Source organism: Denticeps clupeoides, chromosome 2 (genome assembly GCF_900700375.1).
Source record: "Denticeps clupeoides chromosome 2, fDenClu1.1, whole genome shotgun sequence".
NCBI classification, from domain to species: domain Eukaryota; kingdom Metazoa; phylum Chordata; class Actinopteri; order Clupeiformes; family Denticipitidae; genus Denticeps; species Denticeps clupeoides.
Genome location: NC_041708.1, coordinates 4,832,236 through 4,842,637, shown reverse-complemented (window position 1 = coordinate 4,842,637; position 10,402 = coordinate 4,832,236). Strand labels below are relative to the sequence as shown.

Sequence of the window (10,402 nt, the reverse complement as noted above, 5' to 3'; positions counted from 1 at the left end):
TTACTGCTTTGCACACTCTTGGCATTCTCTCGATGAGCTTCAAGAGGTCGTCACCTGAAATGGTTTTCCAACAGTCTTGAAGGAGTTCCCAGAGGGGTTTAGCACTTTTTGACCCCTTTGCCTTCACTCTGCGGATCCAGCTCACCCCAAACCATCTTGATTGGGTTCAGGTCCGGTGACTGTGGAGGCCAGGTCTCCAACAGGATCTGTACTGTACATCTTTGATCATTCATTTGACCATCAGAAGGCAGGAAGAAGGCAGCATTGTGTCTGTACAAGAACAAATATAGTTATGCTATATAGTATAGCATGACAAAAATGTTCCTCTATTCTGAAGTGGAAAACTCACAATATCAGACTAATGGTACCAACAGTTCCAACCAACACAGCTCTTGTCAGGATTGATGGACACATCGCCTGTGCCCAATCCCGACAGTATTTAAAAGGTGGGGATTTCCGCCCCTTCGGCAGTGGCAACATTATAGTGAACTCAGTGTAGTGAACTTTTGTGGACTCTGCATGAACTTGAGTTTCTGTTGCAAACCAGTTTTGTATTTTGAGTTCTCCCCTTTATTCCCCATTTTTGGCCACCGCGCCGTTGTTTATTTGTATTTATTTATTACTATTAATAAAATCCCTTTCCCAGCATGTCCTCTGTGCTTCCTTCCCCCATCAGCTCACCGTCATGACAGCTCTAAGAATAGCTAGCTAATTCATGTTAACAGGCTAGCTAATTAATGTTAATGTTATTTGAACCAAGTAGCTAGTATGATTCTGGATTATAATCGGTTTATTAAAAATGATTGCAAGGCTGTACAGTATCAAATAGACCAGTAATATAATGGGAGATGGGATGACTGCATAGATAAGAATGTAACATCATTCAATCAGTATAATAGATTAATTGAAAAAACACCATCAACAGTCTTTACTTACCCCTAGCACAAGGATTTACGACGCAGTTATTAAGCTCTGCTGCATTTAAGACGCCGTGTGAGACGCCATTTAAAAACTCCATACTGTGCAGGCCAAGGCGATTTATCAGCATTTGGGGCCTTCAGAGCCACTCGTATTTGGGGCGTTGCAGCAGGAGATGGCTGAGGTTCGTGAACAGTGTTTGGCCTGTCGAAAATAGAGAGCCAAGCTGGATTAATTGCATTTGCATGCATTTGTTTGCTTGATTGGGCAGCCTTTTCTACCAGTTGTAATTGCCCGTTTAGATGCACGACAACACGTGTGTCTTTCCAATGCTGTCTGGGTATTTTGGTTAATTTTGACCAAATCTCGGGGTGGTCCCAAACGCCTGATGGTAGTAGCCTTGTGGATAACACACCAGCCTATGAAGGCCACAAAGTCACAGGTTCAAACCCCACTTCCTACCATTGTGTCCCTTAGCAAGACAATTAACCCTGAATGTCTCCAGAGGGACCGTCAGGCATAAATGTAAAAGATGCATGTAGTATTTTCAATAAATTAAGTTTATTTGCGGTTGGGGGAATCAGTGGCTTTGTCCACCTTGCCCAAGGCTGTACCATGCCAGGGTCACACTGTCATGTTTTGTAAATGATTTGATGAGTGCATATTTTGACACCTATTGGCCACAGTGGTGTTTTTGCACTATGGCAGACCAGGGAAGAAAAGAAGGGCCATCACCTGAGGTCCACACTACCTCACCCGGACAGGAACTGTCGCTATGACAACAGTGACGGTGGCATTATTTCTGCTGTTAACTAAGGGTGTGGGCTTTGCACCTGACTCGAGATGTGTGCCACTGGTGAAGACATTTTTGTTGCCTCAGGAACCCAAAAGACCTGAAATTAGGGATGAAAAAAAAAACAAGAAAATACAGAGGTCAAAGATCATAGATCAAGGATCATTATGGTCACCCTAATACACTTTTTTAGAAAATCCTGTTTTGGCCACACCTATCTTTAAAAAAAATATACAACACAAAGTAACAACATAATAGAACAGAATCCATTGAACAGAATCCATGCATATTAATGTGTTTAAAAAAATGAAGGTTCCTTATGCTGCTTGTTTGCCATTCACCTCATCACAGAAATCAGAGCGCTCTTTAATAAGCCTGAAACTGAAAATCAATCCGTTTGATCTGGTTACCGATTATCCTGATGCACTTAGGAAGCCCCATATGGCCAGTGATCCAGTGGGTTTCTGGAGGAAGGCCAGCACAGACTTTAATTATGGATAATAAATCATATTGCAATGCGTCACAACATTCATATGGGAACGATGCATTTTGAACTGATTCGGCCAAATTGGAATGGAAAAACGTGTGCGGGCTGAATTGGTCCTTTTTGGCACATTTATTGAGTTCAGCAATGATAAATATCGGCTTATTCCAGTGGTGCCTTCATTTGTTTGGGGGCAGTGGTGGCCTGGCGGTTAAGGGAGCGGCCTCGTAATCAGAAGGTTGCCGGTTCGAATCCCAAAACCACTGAGCAAGGCATTCCGGCAGTGGCACCCCACACACTGCTCCCTGGCAGTGGGTTAAATGCAGAGGACAAATTTCACTGTGTGCACCGTGTGCTGTGTATCCCAAATGACATTTTTTTTTATCCATTAGTGTAGCCCGGGCAAACCTCTATTAGATTTATTCTAACAGTGGACTTGGCAAGCAAGCTTTTTAAAAGAGCCGCAGTCTCTCTCTCTCTCTCTCTCACCCAGTAGCCGCGTGGATCTGCAGGGCCGCATGTCCACGTCGCTACAGTGGATAAGAGCGTGTTTTTTTTTTTTTTTTTTGGAACCCGCTGGGGTTCGGAGATTCTCTCGGAACACCTCCTCCCCTGAACTTTATTCTCTCCGCCGCGCCCGGGTTGGAGCGGCCGCGCGTACTTGCGCTCCGGACAACCGGTGACGTCGCGGCGATCGTGTCACAGAAGCCGTGCCACCTGCCGCCGCGCGTCACCGACGCTCCCGCCCAATCCCGGCCGTGGCGCCCCCCCCCCAACCCCGCTTCCCAGATCCTCCGGGAACATTCCAATAATGCGCCAATTAACGGAGAGGATGTACCGGGAGCGCCGGGAAGGCTGGAGCTGAGGAGACGCTGCCGTTTTTGGGGGGACTTTTATTCGCAGGTAAGGCGGCAGGAGGTGGGGGGGGGGGGGGGGGGGGGGGTATTATGGATGAAAGAATGCGCGTTTAACCAAAACTCGTCGACGTTCCGTTGTGCGTAAATGTCGGCCGGATTTTTACGCTGCCGGTTCCGTTCCGCATCTTCCGAGAATCGAAGTGGAGCAACATCGAATGCGTTTTAACATCGAATCCAACTTTCGCGGGTCTCGTGGTGACGTGGGTGCGCATTTCAGTAGATAAATGGACATTCGGGTACTCGGGTACTGTCCAAGTGACGCGTCCTCGCCGGCCACTTGTCGCGCAGGCGGAGAGTGTGTGATGGACGGAGGTGAGTGGTTGGGGGGGTTTAAAAGCACCGTCCTGTCAGGGGTCCCAGACCTACAGCCAACTCTGCCCAGCTTTTAGAAAAAAAATTACATTTACATTTATGGCATTTATCAGACGCCCTTATCCAGAGCGACTTACAATCAGTAGTTACAGGGACAGTCCCCCCGGGAGACACTCAGGGTTAAGCGTCTTGCTCAGGGACACAATGGTAGTGAGTGGGATTTGAACCTGGATATTCTGGTTCATAGTCGAGTGTGTTACCCACTAGGCTACTACCACCCCTATGTCTCTAATAAAAATGTCTCTAATGAAGTGGCCGAGGAATCCAGACACGAGGTGGCTTTCGCCTGATTCGGTTGATCTATGTGTTGTGTCCTCATACATTAAAATGGGGAAATATGACCGCTCAATGTGCATAAACGTGTGTTAATGTGACATTTTATCCATAGAGTGGGGCAGAGTGGGGTGTACCCCAGGGTACAGGCTGGATTAACACCGTACCCCTAAAGCGACAGACATAATGTGCTTTTGGGGGTGCTTGGTTTCTGACGACACCCTCAATCTTTACTCTGCTCCGTGTGTGTGTGTGTGTGTGTGTGTGTGTATGCGTGAGTCCAACGCAGTAGTTTTAAAAAAAGACGTGCATGGGTGGACGGATCACTTGTGATATCGGGACGCTGGGCGTTGAGGTCCCCAGACTGATTCTGGGATTCTGTCCCTCTTGTCCAGTCCCTCTGGCGTGAACTGAGAGCCCTGGACTCCATTAACGCCTTTGACTCTGCCATTGTTATTGTCTCCTTCACTTACAGTGAAGTTCCCTCTTCCTTTTGTCCCCCCCTTTTGTCTCTCAGTTCCTCTCTCCCGTACCTACGTACTGCTCCACGGGACAGATAGACTAAACACACGCCAAAGCCGCGTGTGCCACGGTCAGCCAGACGGCAAGTGTGCGTGTCACTACTGGATATGCACACACCGGGCCTGAGCTGATGGATTTACCGCTCAATCGGAGTCCATTACGAGTCTCCAAAGCGTGAAGCACACGCCGCGTTGGACATCAAAACGCTCCAAGCGCCCGTTGAGCGCCGGGTTTGCCTGAAATGACTTTCCTGGTTGATTTTTTCCCGTGAGATGTGAGGGTGTTAGTTCGTAAAAGAGGGCAGGACAGCGTACAGCGTGTTTCCGATGGACGCGCTCTCCAAACTGTCTGCTTCATTTGATCAAATAAGTTGTGTATTCAGCGATTTATACGCCTGGATGCACCCTACTCGTTTATTGGACTGGCTTTTTTTATTACAGAACAAAACTGAATACGCCGAATACACAGTTAAATTACACACGGTTTTGTAATAAACCAGATTAATAGCAATCAAGGCAAAAAGTTGAACATTTGCGTCTCTCCAAATCAGGCAGCTTTTGCTGTGACGGCAGCATTTCACACTCTGGTCCTCTCCACCACCTTAAGTTGGACAACGGGGACAGTTTCCAACAGTCCAGAAGGTTTATGCTGAACACTTATCATTCTTATCTTATCACACTTATCATTCACCACGAAAGTGAAAGTAAATTCTTGAATCTGCACTGTGACATGGATCCACCTTTAAGTCTAACGGGTTCTTCTGTGGCCCATGCTGCATCTTCCTACCAACTTTCATCAAGCAGTCTCCTTCGGGATTAATACAGTTTTCTGATCCTGATTCTACCTCATTCTGATGGTCATCTGCGCCCTTGCAAGAAGTCATAAGAAAGTAAGCTGACATGAGAGAACACTGGTTTTCTGATAACAGGATGGAGGTATTTACATTTACAGCATTTATCAGACGCCCCTTATCCAGAGCGACTTACAATCAGTAGTTACAGGGACAGTCCCCCCCTGGAGCAACTTAGAGTTAAGTGTCTTGTTCAGGGACACAATGGTAGTAGGTTGGATTTGAACCTGGGTCTTCTGGTTCATAGGTGAGTGTGTTACCCACTAGGCTACTACCATCTCACTATATCGTTATCGCGATAATAGTATACGTGAAATCTGAATGGCAGAGAGTTGTGATAAATGAAATTTATGCTGCATCCGTAATCGCATACTATATACTATTGTGATGGAAGCCGTCACCGCGAGGTCAGGAAAGGAGAAATCGGCTGCATCATGAGGGTTTTGGAATAACGCTTTTTATTGAATGGAAGCCAGTAGGTGGCACCAGCAGCCAATACCTACTCCTCCGGCTTCCAAATAACTGGGAGGCGTCTCTTCCTCTCCTCCAGCCCTACACCACTACGTCCCGGTGTAAATTTTCTCCCCTTGCACACGCTACATTAAATCCCCATAACACACACATCCCGAACCCCAACAGAACACATTTACCCGTAACATGGTTAACTAGTTGCAGTCCCATTCATACTACCCTCATTCATACTATATAGAAAATATGGTTACTATCTTTATACCCGCCTCCCAAGTAGGTGATATAATGCTATTGGTTAGACCGGGCCATGTAATGTTTACATGTTAATATATATATATATATATATATATATATATATATATACACACACATATACACACACACACACACACACACACACACACACACACACATATATATATTAATTAGATCAGATGAATATATATTACCTGTTCATTTTAGTATGATCATTACATATATAAATGATTTTTAAAATAACTAATAATAATAATAATAATTTAAAAAGCATTTCTCTAGGGAAATGTTATATCGCAAGAAATATTGTTTTCGCAATATTCAACAACAATATAACATATTTTCTCAATATCGTGTTTTCTTTATTTTTGTGACCATTTACATTGGCAGCTTCTCACTGAAGGCATCAAAACTATGAATGAACACATGTGGAGTTATGTACTTAACAAAAAGTGGAGACTTGGCCTCCACAGTCAACGGAAAGCAGTAATCAGAGCAAAGGGCAGCTATTTTGAAGAAACTAGAATATAAAACATGTTTTCAGTTATTTCATCTTTTTTTCTTAACATACACACATACAGATATAGGTAAGGGAAGATATTAAATAAATGAGGCACCTTGTTTAGTGTTGAACAAATGTGTGTTTTATTCATGTGTTTTTTGCAAGTTTGTTCTAGTCCATAATTACAGGTTCGCTGCTCAGGATAATGAACAGTATAATGATCAATTATGCCAGTATAGTGATCGATTAATGCAGTGGTGATGTAGGGGCAAGAACATTCCATTGCATTTCGAAGGAAATTCAAGTTGACGCCTGGTGCCGGGCATATTGAAATGGCTCCAAAAAATGATGTTTCAGCACATATTTAAGTCAGTCCTAATAAGGAGTATTTGACACAGCTGGCAATGTTGGCACAAGCCAACATGGGCGTCATCCAATTAAAATAAAAGGGGCGGGGCTGATTCAATAAAAAAAAAAAACAGTTGTAGCTATACATGCTGTGGCCTTTAGCGAGTAATGATGGCTGCAACACGTAATGAATTGGGTGGAAAAGCATATCTGAAGCATCTGGCATTTAGAGGTCCATGCTGGATTGGAGATTAGGGGGAAAGTAAGAGATTAGCGTGTCCTGGTGGGCAGTGAGCAGCATAAAAAAACCCTGTCATGGTGCAGATCTGCATGACAGTGGTGGGCAGTGGTGGCCTAGTGGTGGACTAGCGGCCCCGTAATCAGAAGGTTGCCGGTTCAAATCCCGATCCTCCAAGGTGCCACTGAGGTGCCACTGAGCAGAGTACCACACACTGCTCCCCGGGCGCCTGTCATGACTGCACTTCTCACCAAGGGTGATGCTTAAATGCAGAGGATATAATCCTGTATTCCCAATGTGTGCTTGGTGAAATCACAGCTACCGTATCTAGGGAATTTCACCTTTAGAAACCTGTTTCGTTTTCAGCTGTTGACTACATATGATGACCGGACAGTGACACCGCGGAAACACCAGGTGAACACACGTCAGAAGCAATACAAACTCCGGGAGCCCCTCCCAATGTCCGAGTCAATACAGATTCATTGAATTGAAATGTCCCTTTAGGGTATGACTTTGCTGAAGAAACCTTCTTCATCGCTTTTACATTTTTTTTCTAAGCATTTCATTTAATTGCTGTTAAAACTGTTCAAGGGTACAGTATTTGTTTTGTTAAATTTTTACGTCTTCTCCATATAATGCAAGCTCAGAATAAGATTAATTTTGCAGCACCTCTGATACATAAAACATTAATGAAGAACGTGTTTTCTCCGTCCATTTGCAGACGGATCTGATACATAACATAGTATAATTTGTCTTTGATCCCATAGTATAGATGCAATTCCCCACCCTGATCCATGCAGCTTCTGGAAGCAATGACTCCCCCCCTTAGATAACCTTGGTTGTATCGCTGTGCTTCTGACACATGAATTATATATTTAAGGATCCCTAGTCTTTGTACTCTATTTCCATTTGGTGGTTGGAGGTAATTTAGTCTGTTCTGCATCTCCGGGAAAGTCTTCAGAAATTCAGCAGAAACATTAAAATTCATGATATGTTGCATCATGTGAACGTATGTCCATGCACTGGTGTAACTTCATTAAAATGCTTGTTTCAACGTCTGACAATGTGCATTTTTACTGCTGGATGCATAGGATCTTGTTTGTATTCATCCTTTATTTATTCATTATTATTGTATAGCTGCTTTTTTTCTCTCTATTTTAATGTTTCTGGCCATTGCATTTTTTTATGAACATGTTTGCTTTATTAAATTTAAAATTCAACACTGTAGGGGGTGCTCAGTTGCAAACTGCCACGGGTCACAGTGAACCTCGGCCGATCAGAGGTAGACTGGTGAGGGACCAGGGGCCCGCATGTTAATTTTAGGCTGAATGGCATTATAATCCACTCCCACATGGTGGGTTGGTACGCTTGAGTTGCAGTCTGCTCTGCAGTAAAAAACATTTCAAAATAAGTGAATTATAGGTCAAAGTTGAGATTGATTACTCATCTAGCATGTTTTTGGAACCATATGATCTTCCTGTGAGTGAAAGAGCCTGTGCTGAAAAACTGAAAGTTATTGTTTATGAAATTATGATACACAGCAAGCACAGCGGATGGTGACACAAAAAACTTGTCCTCTGCATTTAACCATCACTCTTAGTGAGCAGTGGGCATCTGTGAAATGCGCAGGGGGGGAGCAGTGTGTGGGGACGACACCTTGATCAAGGGGACCTCAGTGGCACCTTGGCGGTTCAGGATTCGTACCAGCAACCTTCTGGTTACAAGTCCACTTCCTTAAGGCCACCACCATGTAGTTCCATGATGATGATGTCTGTTGGTGATATACCCCCGTGATCTGTCATAATCAGTAAACAATTGAGCAAACGGACTCCATCATCCTGTGAACAAATGTATAAGTAAATATAATATAATTACTTTATATGTAAATGTAAAGCTGGAGCTAAACTGTGAATTGGAGAATTAATGTGGGGTACATCTACTCATTTACTAGTCCTATCCCATGATGCACGTTCTGCAGTCTAGCCAAGTCTTTCCAACTACAGTAGCTCCAAAATCAGAAGGTTGCTGGTTCGAATCCCGATCTGCCAAGGTGCCACAGAGGTGCCACTGAGCAAAGCACCGTCCCCACACACTGCTCCCTTTCAGCAGCCTTTCATGGCTGCCCACTGCTCCCTCAGGGGATGGGTTAAATGCAGAGACCACATTTCACTGGTTGCTGTGCTGTGGTGTGTCACGTGTGACAACTAATCACTTTCACAGCAGGGGTGCTAGACCCCTGGGGTGGCTTTACTTTAGGGATAATAGGGATTTTGACAATAATCTAAAAATTGATGCATCGCGATGCAGACCGGGACAATTCTGCATCAGTGCAGTGCAGAACATAATCAATTTTATCATAATGATGTTGCTTGGTGGCAAACAATGTCAAATTAAAGCCGCTCCACGAAGGCGGTTGCCATCGTCCATATATATGGATGTTTGAAATGAATGCCCTCTGAACGGCATACGCATTGTTGCTGTTCTCTAGTTGCGTTCGTTTTTGTATTTCACTGGCATTCATTTAAACTTTTAACACTCGTATATGGGTGGGTGGTAGTAGCCTAGTGGGTAACACACTTGCCTATGAACCAGAAGACCCAGGTTCAAATCCCACTTACTACCATTGTGTCCCTGAGCAAGACACTTAACCCTAAATTGCTCCAGGGGGGGACTGTCCCTGTAACTACTGCTTGTAAGTCGCTCTGGATAAGGGCGTCTGGTAAATGCTGTAAATGTAAAAATAATCGTAATAAAAATCAAATTGTGAGATCAGTGAAGATTCACACCTCTAGGCGATACTGTGGTGTTCATGTGTCTAAAACCCATAGAATGACATTTTTTAGACCATAATCAGTGAATATAACAGGGACCCTGAAGGAGGAAGGGGGTATGTTGAATCCCATGGTGCCATAATAAAATTAGAATTAAATGATCAAAACCCATTATAAGAGATATTTGTCTTCCATTTTGCTCCATTGCTCTAGAATGCGATTATAGGGTGTTGAAATTTAAAAAAAAAAATCACAAATACTGCCTGAAGGCTTTCCAGCAAACGAACACAGCCTGATTTTGTGTAATTTTCCCTTCAGATGAAGGGCTATGTTAGAGAAGAAAAGCAATTCAGTCAGTCACCAGAGGCTGTGGACTATCTCTTCGGCCGCTTGGCCGCTCACGTCTTCCCTGGTTTTTCGTTAACTTAGTGATTTGCATAATTAAACTGCAAGGCCCATTTGAACCCATACCTTAAATGTATGTGTGTGTTTTTCCCCCTTTGGACACTTCCTTCACCCCGTTCCATGCCTTAGTGTGCTTCATGACTGATTTTTTTTTTCTGTCTGGAAGGGCTGTGTGCGGTGACTGTATGTCAATTTGTCCGTGACACTTTTAAGTCAGGAGCATGGTTATGTTGAAGTCAACTGCATACCGGTTCTCCTTTCATCAAAACCATTTTTTAACTTT

The 10,402-nt window shown here is 44.0% G+C and overlaps 1 protein-coding gene across 2 annotated transcripts in view; it reads left to right on the top strand.

The window, feature by feature from the left end:
- Nucleotides 1–2,855: 2,855 nt before the first annotated feature.
- chrm3b (cholinergic receptor, muscarinic 3b) overlaps nt 2,856–10,402 on the top strand; it is a 47,722-nt gene continuing 40,175 nt past the window's right edge. For both annotated transcript variants that reach the window (XM_028967310.1, XM_028967309.1), the window contains exon 1: nt 2,856–3,098. The gene's annotated coding sequence lies outside the window, so the exon portion shown is untranslated. The remainder of the gene's footprint in view (nt 3,099–10,402) is intronic.